The 12,856-nt window shown below is 41.3% G+C and overlaps 1 protein-coding gene across 1 annotated transcript in view; it reads left to right on the forward strand.

Moving 5' to 3' along the window:
• The window catches only part of NKAIN3 (sodium/potassium transporting ATPase interacting 3), a 506,798-nt gene that overhangs the window by 334,255 nt on the left and 159,687 nt on the right, over positions 1 to 12,856 (forward strand).

The following is a 12,856-nucleotide window of genomic DNA, read 5'->3' on the forward strand; positions in this document are numbered from 1 at the left end:
ATTGCAGACATGCATCCCTTTTATAGCTGGAACATTGTATGTACCACTTTTTACTGGCTATTATATTTGCTTCTGTAATGTTGAGGAGGAAAATACATTTTAACAGAAACTATAATCAGGTTGCTTGCAGGAACTTATTTTAAAGTTATTTATAAACTATCTAGATAGGGGTTCTAAGTTTCTCCACTTCACTAGACTTGCCGTTCTTGGGAAGTGACCCAAAGTGATGTGTATCATCCCTTCTGTGTAGACACCGGATATCAACGCCTCCAGTCTCATGGAGGTGCTGTCCAGCTGGCTGTGTGCCTTCATCACAGACACAGCGCCCAGAGGGCAGGCCCCTCCCCAAGCACACGCCAGCGTTTAAGCCATCGGCCTGATCGCATCTCACATCTTTCATTTTTCTTCCGGTTTTAAGAAGAATTTACACTTGGACATTGTCTGTACATTTTGTCTTTTAGGCAGACATGGATTTGACCCCATCAGAAGTTCCCAAACCATTAATTTAGTCCATTTACAAACCCAGAAATGTCCATTCAGCAAACAATGTCAGCCCAATACACCTGGTTTTAAAACCTAAGTAGATTATGTGCTTGTTTTTTTAAAGACTCTCTCTTTCTCTATGAAATAGACCTCCTTGGAGCTCACTATACCTTTATATCAGGAGAGCACATTTTAAAGTACGTTCAGATATTCCTACTCAGCCCACCCAGGTGCCCAGAATTCCTACACACCTACCAGAATTTCTTCTTTTGTGTCTTTTTCTTTTTTGACCCTGAAATTATATACATTTGAATATAAATGTGCGATGTCATCACAGAGTAGGATGGCTAACCCCGTAAAGAGATTTACAAAGTACTAGCTGGGCCTGTACGGTCCCTCAGGAAAGTTATGATACGTAAATCTCCATTTCCTCCAGTGATATCAAAAGAAGCTCATTGCATCTGGTTACCTGCCTCCACACTGAAAAGCAAAGACAAAAAAGGGAAGACAGATCCTACGAGGCGATGAGGTAGAGTGAAAAAGGCTCCTTGGCCTTGGTCCCCCTGGCAGTCCCCTCTGGCCATCCTAAGTACCTGCTCCTTAGGAGCTGGCTGGGCAGTAGCACCAACCTCAGGGTCTCCCCCAGCGGGGCTCGTGCACCAAGTGGGCCCTTCCTGACCACGCACATTCACCAGCAGCTACAACGACGGGGGCAGAGCATGACAAGGCAGGCACTTGTCCCTGAAAGAGGGAAGAACTGTCACCCTCCCTCCGTGAGTAGACGTGGCTGTTCTCACTGTCTCCCTTGAAAGCCTCCTCTGAAATACAAGCTTTCATGCCAAGGCAGATGTACAGTCTGGGAAGTTTTCCAAACGCATCACTGAAAAGCATGAGGTATTCAGCATCCACGCCTCCGCGGAAGTGTCTGTCTCTGTCTCAGGCCGCCTGGCTGGCAGCACTGGTGTGTAGACAGTTGTCCAGAAGCTGGGTGGGGAGGAGCCCAGGCCTGTGACAGAGGCGCTCCCAGCCACTTCTCTTCTCTGTCTGCAGCACCGAGAAGGTTTTCCCTGACAGCTGCACGCATCTCACACGAGCCAAACGTTCCACTGAGGCAGCAGCTGCTTGCGTTTGTCTGAATAAGCTGCGCCCTGAAAGGTGCAAAGTCATGAGCTTCTGGGAATAGCGTCTCTGGCACGGGGACACGAGGTTAATGGCGTCACCCGTTTCCGTTGTGTTTCCTGATACTTGGGATCCTAACTAGAAGCCGTGGACTAAATTATGAAGATAACGATGTGTTCCCTGGCTCTCAGGCAGGAAGGTATCAGACACACAATCCCTGCCCGTCTATCAAAGAGGATAAAGTCAACCAACTTCCAGAGGCCTTCGAAAACTTTCGCGTATCTTAGAGTTCCATGGTTTCGAGTATGCAGTTCAGTGTTTTTTCATAAGAAGTGCTTGAAGCTAAGTAGCTTCTCTACCTGGCTTTACACGTTATCTCCTCCGTCATGGAAGTGTTTTCAGCACAGAGGCAGGTGTTATTGTAAAGAGACCAACTCAAGTGAATCTTGGAGTGTCTTAAGTGCCTCCACTCTGGAAGGGAACCCCAGAAAGAGGGTGAGATATGCTCATTCCATTGTCTCTGATTCTAAGCATGTTCCAAATTCAGGAAAACAGGCAGTCTGGAGTGGAGGCTGATGCAGTGACGGGGACCCCCACCACGGTGGGTGGGAGTGAAAGGAGACAGAGGGCTCTTGAATGACTTCAGGGAGATTTCCAATTGTCCCCGGGTTTCAAAACTTCTTAACCTTAAACAGAAGTTTAAGATTTTTTTGTTGGTTGGTTTTGGGGTATTATCCAAAGGAGGAAAGAAAAAAACATTTGGTGTATTTGAGAATGTTAAGTTGTCAAATTCTTAACAAGTCCATCAGGCCCTGCATATTCTGGGTCCTATCCTCCTGTATTGCTTCATTTTAGGCCACTTGCCTCTATCAAAGGAAAGATACCACAGTTGACCCTCGAACAAGGTGAGGGCTAGGGGCGCTGACCCCGGTGCAGACAAAAATCCACCCTTATCACTTTTAACTCCCCCAAAACTTAATTACTAATAGCCTAGTGCTGACCAGAAGCCTTACTCATAATGTGAATAGTTGATTAACACTATTAATGTATATGTACTGTATACTGTACCTCTATAATAAAGTAAGCTAGAGAAAAGAAAATGTTACTATGAAAATCATAAGGAAGAGAAAATACATTACAGTACTGTACTGTATGTATTCATAGATAATACAAAATGACTCATCTGTCTGTCGGTACCTACATAATATTGTCTTATATGACACAAAACGCTGCAGATGTTGTATTACTAACACTAGGCATCAGAAATAAAAAGATAATGTGAAAATATACTTACAGGTGTAATGATTCATGCATTGATATGAAGAAGTCACAGTATGATTGCTTTATGGTAGCCTGTCTGTACGCTAATGAGAGAATAGTTATAAAATTTTTACAGCACACAGTTCAGTATTACAGTCATATTCATGATACAGTATTGGAAACATTGTTACTCAAAAAAAAAAAAAAACACCCGTGATGATAGGCTGATGCGCAGTTTCTCCAGTTACAAGAGAGAAAGACATACTGTACAATAATATAATTCTTTGAAAGCAAACTTATAAAACAGTAAAAAAAACTAACATTATCAATTTTATATTAAATATCATTCACCTTATGCCTGCCTATGTAAGGATAGACTAGTATCTACATGTATTTTATGCATTTATGATATAACCAGATTTTTCTAAATTTTTCCAATATTTCTAGCCTGTGCAGTTCATGTGCAAGGTTTTCCAAATTGTCGCAAATCTCCAAAAATGTTTCCAATATATTTATTGAAAAAAATCCATGTACAAGTGGACCCATGCCATTCAAACCTGTGTTGCTCAAGGTTCAACTGTACTTTGCTTTTGTTTTTCACTTTGTTTTCCTAGCATGATTCATCAAGGCAGCGTTCACGGAATTGATGAGACATGAGCTAGGTCACTGTATCAGTCAGCTGTTGCTGCATAACAAGTCATTAAAACAGCAGCATAAAATAATAAACATTTATTATTGCTCATGAGTCTAAAGGCCAGCCTGCAGGTCTTCTGGCTCAGTTAGAAATATTCATGCATCCGTGATCAGCTCCGTGTCAGGCAGGCAGCTCCACTTATCCTAGCTGAGCTCTCTCACATGTTCCACGACTGCACTGCTGGCAGCTGGCCTGTGATGAGCTTGACTCTCCTTCACATGGTCTGACATCTTCCAGAAGATCATCCTGGGCTTTTTCTCAAGTCACGGCAGGGTTGCAAGGGAGAAAATGAAAACTCTTAAGGCCACTTGAAGCCTAGGCTCAGAACTGGCATGCTTCACATGGCTCATTCTGTTGGCAAGAGTGGGCCCCAGAAGCCATCCAGATTTAAGAACCAAAGATCTTCAGAGTCATATTCCAGGAGCTGAGAAACAGGGGCCGTTTTTGCAGTCAAGCCACCACAAACTTCAAGGATTAGTAGGAGTCCAATTGGCAAAGATAATATGTAAGAAGCTTCCAGGTATAAAGAGCAGTATGAGAAAAGCACAAAACATATTTCATAAAGGGCAAAGAGGACTGCTATTAGAACAAAGATTTTATGTTTGCAAGCACAGAAGAATACTGGGGGTTTGTGGGAAAAGGGATTAGAAAAGAGATGTGGAAGGGATTTCCATTCCACACTAAGAAGTAGAGCCTTGTTCTGTGATCAGTTGAAGGCACAAAGAATTATAGCAGAGGATGCTTGTTTGCAGAATTTAACACTGATCGCCATTTTTTCGTCCTTAAAACTCTCTTTTCCTTTCGGTTTAATGATAATGACTCTTTCCTGGTTTCTTTCTCATTTATCTCATGTTTATTCCTCAGTTTTAGTTATGAGCTCTCTTTCTGTGTCCTCCCTTAATTGGGGCCACCCAGCAATCCATCCTTAGCCTTCTCTTATTTAAAAACAGCCCCTCAGCAATTTCATCCACTTTGTTAATTTCCACTAATGCCGTACTGATGACTCCCAGATCTGGACCCCTCCCAGACTCTCTCTTGAGCTCTGGACTCATTTATCAAACTGCATCCTGGGTGCTGTTCACACATGTCCAGCTCAATTTGTCTCCAACTGAATCTTAACGTCTTCCTTTCTATGCTTCTCATTTTCTCGTGTATTCTTTTGGTTAAAGACCACTGTTATCCATTAGATGCACAAGCCAGAAGCTCAGGAAAGACCTGAACATTCTTTCTCCCCCTCATGTCTCACATTTAGTCTTAGGTCCCATCAATTATATTTCCTAATATCAGTTCTAGAATGCTCCATTTATCAGCTGTGGCAGTGGTTCCATGGGTTCTCCAAGTTATGTAGGAAGGACAGAGATAATTCAGCTCACCTAATTTTAGTGTGAAGAAGATTTTATTGATGTCATAATGGTATCTTTTTTTGTTTGTTTTGTTTTTTGTTTTGCGGTACGCGGGCCTCTCACTGTTGCAGCCTCTCCCGTTGCGGAGCACAGGCTCTGGACGCACAGGCTCAGTGGCCATGGCTCACGGGCCCAGCTGCTCCGCGGCACGTGGGATCTTCCCGGACCGGGGCACGAACCCGTGTCCCCTGCCTCGGCAGGCGGACTCTCAACCACTGCACCACCAGGGAAGCCCCCCATAATGGTATCTTGATCAAATGATATTTAAGTAAAACACCTTATATCTCTTTGAAGCATTCCATAACCTGCTCCCTGCAACATAAGAATTTGCACCGCATGACAAGAGGCAGGTGTGTTATCTGGAAAGACTGGAAGGAACAAGCTTTCCAGTATGACTTGTGACCTTTACATACTCTTGGTCCCAGAAATCTCATCTTCATGTGACCTACAGTCATATGGTATATACAGTATTTCTCTATGGTCACAACAAAGGCTCAGCCCAGCCTTTCTCTACATCTTGGCGCAAAACAGTTATTCCTCCAAGTCTGATGTCAGTACTAAACGAATGCTAAAACCGCATAGGCCCTACCCACTACATTGAGCAGAGTTGTTTAGATAGCTTTCTTCAACCAAAATCTTATGTGGAACTTCACACATAAAACAAATAAAAGCAGAGCTGGCTTTACTGAAGCATGGGGTAGAGGTGCAAGGACTTCGCCTTTGGGTTTCTCACCCGTTCCTTCTAAGCACCTCCTGCAAGACCCCCGAAGGACCTCTAACTAATCTTAAGGCCCTGAAGAACCCAATTTAAAATTCATGGGCCTGCAGGACCACATGGTAGCTCTGTTTTTAGTTTTTTGAATGTGTTCTTCAGTTCTATAAATAAATAAACAAACAAATATTTAAAAAAAATTTTTTAAATCATGGGCCTAGGGGAAACAGGAGGCCAATGTACTTCAGGTAAAGAGCAAATGTCATTTATATGGACATATGCAATGAGTTCGGCTTATCTAACCAATCCTAGAAAACAAAACTAAAAATTACATTACAGACTGTGTAACAGGGCCTTTTCCCGCCAACCCCCTGCCCCAATCAGCTCTCCCCTGGGCTCTGGCAAGAGACTAACTTATCTCCTTGCTGCCAGTTCCTGATCCATCCAGGAAACGAGTAGAACACTTTCCAGAGTCATCTACCTAAAACCAAATATTACCACATCACTTCCAGTATCTGTGAAGCACAAAATAAAGTCTAAATCGCCTACCTGCTACATAAAATCCACTCTAGAAAGGTTCCTGCCCAAACTCTGTTGTCAATTCTTCTCCCTTTAGTAGCTCACATCCCGTAGCCTGGCAAACTGGGAAGAGTTAGAGATTTTCAAACTTGCTGTATTTCCTATCTCCATGCCCCCCGCAAATATTGTTCTCTCTGCTGAGAATTAGCTCTCCCTGTGTCTGCCTGGTGCAAGCCCACTTGTCACTCTGTACACAGATTTCATATTACTTTCTCCTGTCTGACGACTTTCCTAATGCCTCTCACCTTAGGCAGCCTCGACGCCTTCCTCCTGTTGCCGTAGCACATGCTCATGTTTCACTAGTCATACTGTGTTAAAATTGCTTACTGGCATGTCTCTCTGCCAAACTTAACTGCAGTTTCCACAAGTGAAAGGACCAAGTCTTATTTACATCCACATCACCAGCACCTAATACAGTGCATGTCATCTGGTGAAGGTTCAGTGATAACTTGAACAAAAATAAGAGCGAAGCTTTAAGAAAATAAGTACAGAAACAGCATGGAGAATGAATTAGAGAGGAAGCCATATGCGAGGGACCAGTTAGGAGGGCACTGAGATAATCCAGGCTGGTGAGTAATGAGGTGAAGCGGGAAATGGTCAATGGCCATAGAGCAAAGAATATTGGGCATCTCTGAAAATGGAATCCACGGTACTCAGTGAGGGCTTGGGAGGGCGGAAGCAATAACGACAATAAATACAAAACTGAGCCTGGGGCTAAGAATGAATGATTTTAATAACAATTCTTGGGAAAGCAGGAGGGAAGCTGAACTCTATTTCAGATATGGTCAACGTGGACTCCGTGAGGTTCACGATGTTAGCTATTGCTGGCAGCTTGAGAAGAATGGTTCCAAATGAAGGGAGTATTTTAAAATTATATATATATTTTTAATTGGCAAACTGAGCTACTGAGTTTTAAATTTTAATGGTCATCAAGTAAATTTTCACTCAGTTAAATATCTAATTTTCATCACTGTAACACCTGAAGTATATTTTTTTAAGGGAGTCTGTGTTAGCTATATTGAACTGTTCTGTTAAGCTTCTTTTAAATTACTGTCAGGGTTTCTTCCTTAAAGGTCACTCATTGTAATAGAGTAAGAATGAATCTAAATCTGGATTAAAAGCTTTTGGTGAATTCAGAGTGGGTTTTTTTTCCCCGGACTCAATTAATGACTCAATGCTCCCTGAAGATTTCATATCTATAGGCAACATACACCATCTTGCTGAGTTAAAATCCTAGTAAGGGATGGATTAATTCTCCATTCCTAATGAGAAGAATACCAACAATGATTCTAATTATGTCTTAGACTTATAGAGCCCATTTCTTCCTAGGAGCTAAAGGAAGGTCTACATCTGTTACTTTATTTATACATAGAAACAAAGTGATCTGACAAAGGTTACATGATATGCCACTGTGATTAGAATCCTGGTATTAGAAATCTGGATTTTTAATTCTACATTTAGTGTTCTTTGTTTTAAGAAGTTCCCATTTTCAAAGAGAGAGAGAGAGAAAAAAAATGTAATTTATAGAATGAAGAGTTCTTATTTGACATAAGGTAGGCATTTCTGAAAGAGACATCTGTGAAGCTTTGGAGTATGGATTATAAGGCACTGTGAAATTTCTTTTACTAGAAGTATTCTAAGGTAAAACAGATTCATACATGTCTGAAATCATTGACTGGGAGGCTATCTGATTGAGGCAAGGTAGAATAGATTATTTCTCAAGGTTTCTTCCGGTCATATAGTTCAATGATTTCTTTGTGACATGTTCTGTTACATTTTTTCCTAGTAAAATTTTTAAAAAATATACAGCCAATGCAAAATGGCACTGTTAAATTGCCTCCGTTTTACTTTACTAAGGAATAAATGGAAGAGACTTGGTCTGAATCTCTTTGCACTTGCCCCTCTACAGTCTGCTTTCAAAACTGTAGCCAGAATGATCCTTTTAAACCAGAGGTCCTGGCAGCCCTCTGCTCAGGACTCTGCATGGCTCCTTTCTCCATGTGGAGTAAGAACCAAGTCCTTATGGCAGCCTACAGGGCCCTGCCTGAGCTTTAGAAACATTCCTCCTGACCTCCTCATGACCTCTCTATCCTCATCCTCTGTCCTACTACTTGCCCACTGCTCCAGTCACACTAGCCTCTTTGTGTTCCCTGGGCTGGGAACCTGCCTGCTTCAGGGCCTTTGCACACGCCGTTTCCTCTGCCTGGTATTTTCTTTCTTTTTTTTTTTTTTTTTTTTTCAGTTTTAATTTTTTTTTATTTTTTTTATTTTTTTACATCTTTATTGGGGTATAATTGCTTTACAATGGTGTGTTAGTTTCTGCTTTATAACAAAGTGAATCAGTCATACATAAACATATGTTCCCATATGTCTTCCCTGTTGCGTCTCCCTCCCTCCCACCCTCCCCTGCCTGGTATTTTCTTCCAAGAGTTATTCTCATGTCTCTCTGCCTCCCCTTCCTAAGACTGTCTCAGATACCACTTTCTTAATGAGAAATGTCCTCATCGCCCCTTACTTAAAATTGCAAACTTCCTCCACCCCCAATAAACTCTGTTTTTTCTTTTTTATAGCATTCTTCACTTTCTAACATACTTAATAATTTGCTTATTTATTATGGTTTTGTTGTTGCTGTTGTCTCTTCCCTCCTCCCAACCTCTAGCACCTCCCAAATGCTGGAACATATAGTCCTCAAGGGCAGAGATTGTTGTCCATTTTGTTCGTTGATTCATCTCAAACACTCAAATAATGCAATAAATTAATTTAACCCTAAATTGGATCTAAAATAACACATTAAATCAACATAAACTGGGAAATGGAAAGACAATAGAAAGAACAAGGTAAAAATGGTGAAAAAAAAGTTCCCACTTTTCACAGGTGGAGAGTCAATAGAATAGTGTGATTATGCTCATTAGAAGGGAAAAAAAAGGTTCAGTGCTCTTCTTAAACCTCATTTCTAAATATCCAACCCTGAAATATTTGAAGAGAATTTTCATGTTCCACGCAAGTGCTTAGTCTATTCTGACCCAGGATAAACAATGAGCCGTCTCACAATTGACCTAAGTTCGTGTTCGTCTGTCATCTGAGCCCTTCTGTCTCCTCTTACCGAGTGACACCCAGAATTGAGTGCAGCACAGGGCAGAGCATGGCCATCCTCTCACTTCTAGATGTTTTGCTGTTACTAATTCAGCCTAGGATCATGTTTGGGTTTTGTTTTTTTCTTTTTTCTTGAGGCTATATTAATGACTCATATGGAATTCCTATTGAATCGAATTCCTAAGACTCTTTGGCTACATAATTCCCCTCTGTGTACAGCCAAGTGTAGGACCTTATATTTTTCCAATTAAACAGGAACTTGGTAGATTTCAGCCCATGGCTACATCATGTGAAGAGAGTTTTGATTCAGCATATTTACTAATCATGAAGTTAACTTCAACTATAAATGGAGTGGGGGGAGTCTGCCCTCCGTCTCTTTACATAAGAAATGTAAGTAATTGGAAAAATGCTGAAGAGGACAGATAAAAAGATGAAACCCTGCAACACTTCCCCAGAAACCTCCCTTGTGATTGACATCAGTTTATTAATGAGTGCCACTGAGGGACTATATGATGTAAGTAGTTTCTAAGCCATTTATCTGTTGTTCAGATTTCTTTCTACCTGAAGAATAAGAATATTGCCTAAGATTTTGCCAGTTTAAGAACTAGTCCTGAATGACTATTTCCATCTATTCTCCATCTGTGAACCTAATCAGAGAAATAAATCCAGATGTTCTTGTTGTGAGACACATGCTGGATTCCTTGTGACCTTCCTCAGGATATTTACACACCACTTCTTAATAATTTATCCTAAAATCGTTTTCACAATTTTGCTTCCTGCTTTTTGCAAATTAGAAATTTGATGTAACCCCACAAAAGCTGTTGAAAAAAGGTCAAACAAGTTCAAGGAAAATACTAATTTCATTCTTATAAAGCACGTTGCTGGGCTTCTCTATAATTATACTTTTCATTCTAAATCAGTTACATTGAGAATCTCTATTAAACCATGAATGATGCTCAATTAAAAGTCTTTAATTGGAGTTGCCCTTCAAAATGGAATTAGTGCTAATGAAATAAACTGCTTTTGAGATTGTGGAACTTCTGATGAAATAATTGCTGCTGTAACTAATTGGGAAGCTTTGCATAGCGAATGCTTCTAAATATCTGCTTCTCTTCCACCTACTTTCCTAGTTTTGTTGGGGGAGGGAGGAACGGTAGGAGATGGAGGGGTCTGTAAGTTGAACTTAAGATCTTCGCCTAACCTTTTCCCACGGTTTATTCAGCCTTGTCCTTTTTTGTTTTTGTTTTTGTTTTTGTTTTTGTGGTACGCGGGCCTCTCACTGTTGTGGCCTCTCCCGTTGCGGAGCACAGGCTCCGGACGCGCAGGCTCAGCGGCCATGGCTCACGGGCCCAGCCGCTCCGCGGCATGTGGGATCTTCCCGGACCGGGGCACGAACCCGTGTCCCCTGCATCGGCAGGCGGACTCTCAACCACTGCGCCACCAGGGAAGCCCCAGCCTTGTCCTTTAATTGGGTATTGTTAAAGGAAGATCTTTAAATTTGCTTGGCTGTTATTAACATACCCAAAATTATGATTAGTTAGTCAGGAACTGTGGTCTTTGTGGTAGGATACCACAGAAAGGTAAATTCACAGATTTTATGCTACTCAAAGTTAACCACTATGCAGAATGGAAACATGGGTAATCTCTGAATTATTACTTAGTATCTTGACATTTTTAGAGCAGATTTTTTTGAAAAAGAAACTTGGTTATTTAATAGCTTGCTGGTGATTTTGAAATTCAGAATGAGTAGATAGCTTAGTCCACTGCTCTATGATGCTAAACAGTCAACTGGAGAAAGTGTGGGGTGGAGGGGAAGGGAGAAGAAATCTCTGAAGTAGTTTATTTTTGGTTTGAACTTACTTGATAATTCAGAGAGGGTGCACGAGTCTACAGCTTGAATGCTGGTGCTTGGAGTCACGTTGTTACAACCTGCACTGCAGTTCCCTGAGCTAAAAAATGGAGAAATGGTATTTTCCAGAATTGCCTCAGGATAATTTCACTCAAATGTGGAAGTGATTTATGAACTATGAAATACTGTACAGGCTCCCGGAAATATAATCTCTTTCCCCAGTCAGCCCCTAATTCAATCAGAATGGTCAAGTCGGTAGACATGCATTTTTTTAAACCTTGAATCACCTATTAATCAGCACCTTTGGCAAAGAAGACAGAGACATAAAAATAACAAGTTCTGTGTAAAAAGCTCAAAGACATGATCTGAAGCACAAGTGTTTACCTGGTATTTAAAAAAAATAAAAATAAACTGACCTCGCCACATTTTTAAGCAATAATCCATTAACTGTTTTGTTGTTGTTTTATGTATTGTTGATTAATTCGTCAACATAGTTTGAAGATGGTAGACTTTCTCTGTCACAGGCAAAATTTAAAAAACTCATCATCAGTCAGACCATATTTTCCAAACTAAAAAACTTATATTTTTATACCATTGTCTTCCATCCATTTACTTTATGGACCCTAACTGCTCCGTGGTACTCTTGGCCAGAAACAAATTCATTCTAAAGATTATGTTTGCATTTTGATCCTTTCTCTTAGCCGTAAAATTATACATAGCTAGTCTTTTCTCCTGTAAACCCATCTGTGATTGCTGGAAGGTAAATTATTTCATTGAAGGTCAGCATTAAATCCAGCCAGATTTACCTTTCATTAATCCCCGTGTGTTGCTTAGGTTGTAAGCCTTTTATCACTGTAGTGTAACCGCTTTTGGGTCCCAGCATCCTTTCTCTTATTTTGATTCATAATGCTGCTCTCATGCCATGGATGTGAGGATTTGGCCATCTGGGTGTTTAAAAACATGGCATCAGACCGATGGAGTCGCCGTTTGGTGCTGTGTCTAATGTTCACTTCTTCACTACACATAACCAGCCATTTGTCAAAAATGCCCAGCCTACACTCACCAGTTTACTATGGTCACGTATGCTTTAGTCATGCTTTCTAACTCTCAATTAGAAAAATCTCAAATTTAGTCGTTACATGTTTCATGGGTTGTGGAAACACAGGGGCTCCTTCAAATGGACAGCTGAAAAACTTGCTGGGCAGTTAAATGTGGATCAAGTGAAACTCCCCACAGATGGGCGATTGACTATCCCTCCTGTGCTCCGTCTATGTCGAAATAAAAGTAAAATCCTATTTTCAGTATTGAGGAAATAAATGGGGGCACTAAACTGGCAGAGTCCTGTGCAGCAGGGTGCCATGTGGAAAAGATGATGTGACAGGTACCTTCACCTCCGCTGCTCAAATGAGCTTTCTCTAAAATGAGTCTCGGATCCCCATTTCCATCATTGAGAAAAGGGCCAGAGTGAGAAACAGACTGTACTTCCCAGGCTTCTCTACTGATTGAGATGCCACCCATTCTTCCAAAGCCAAATGCCACCTCTTCCAGGAAGGCTCCCTGTGTGTGCCCATTTGGAACTGATGTTGCAGTTCCAAAGCAGTAACTTATGGGGCTGAATGCAATGGTCTCCACTTGCCCCTGTGTTCCCAGGTTGCAAAGAGCTG

The sequence above is a fragment of the Lagenorhynchus albirostris genome, chromosome 17, assembly GCF_949774975.1.
Source record: "Lagenorhynchus albirostris chromosome 17, mLagAlb1.1, whole genome shotgun sequence".
NCBI classification, from domain to species: domain Eukaryota; kingdom Metazoa; phylum Chordata; class Mammalia; order Artiodactyla; family Delphinidae; genus Lagenorhynchus; species Lagenorhynchus albirostris.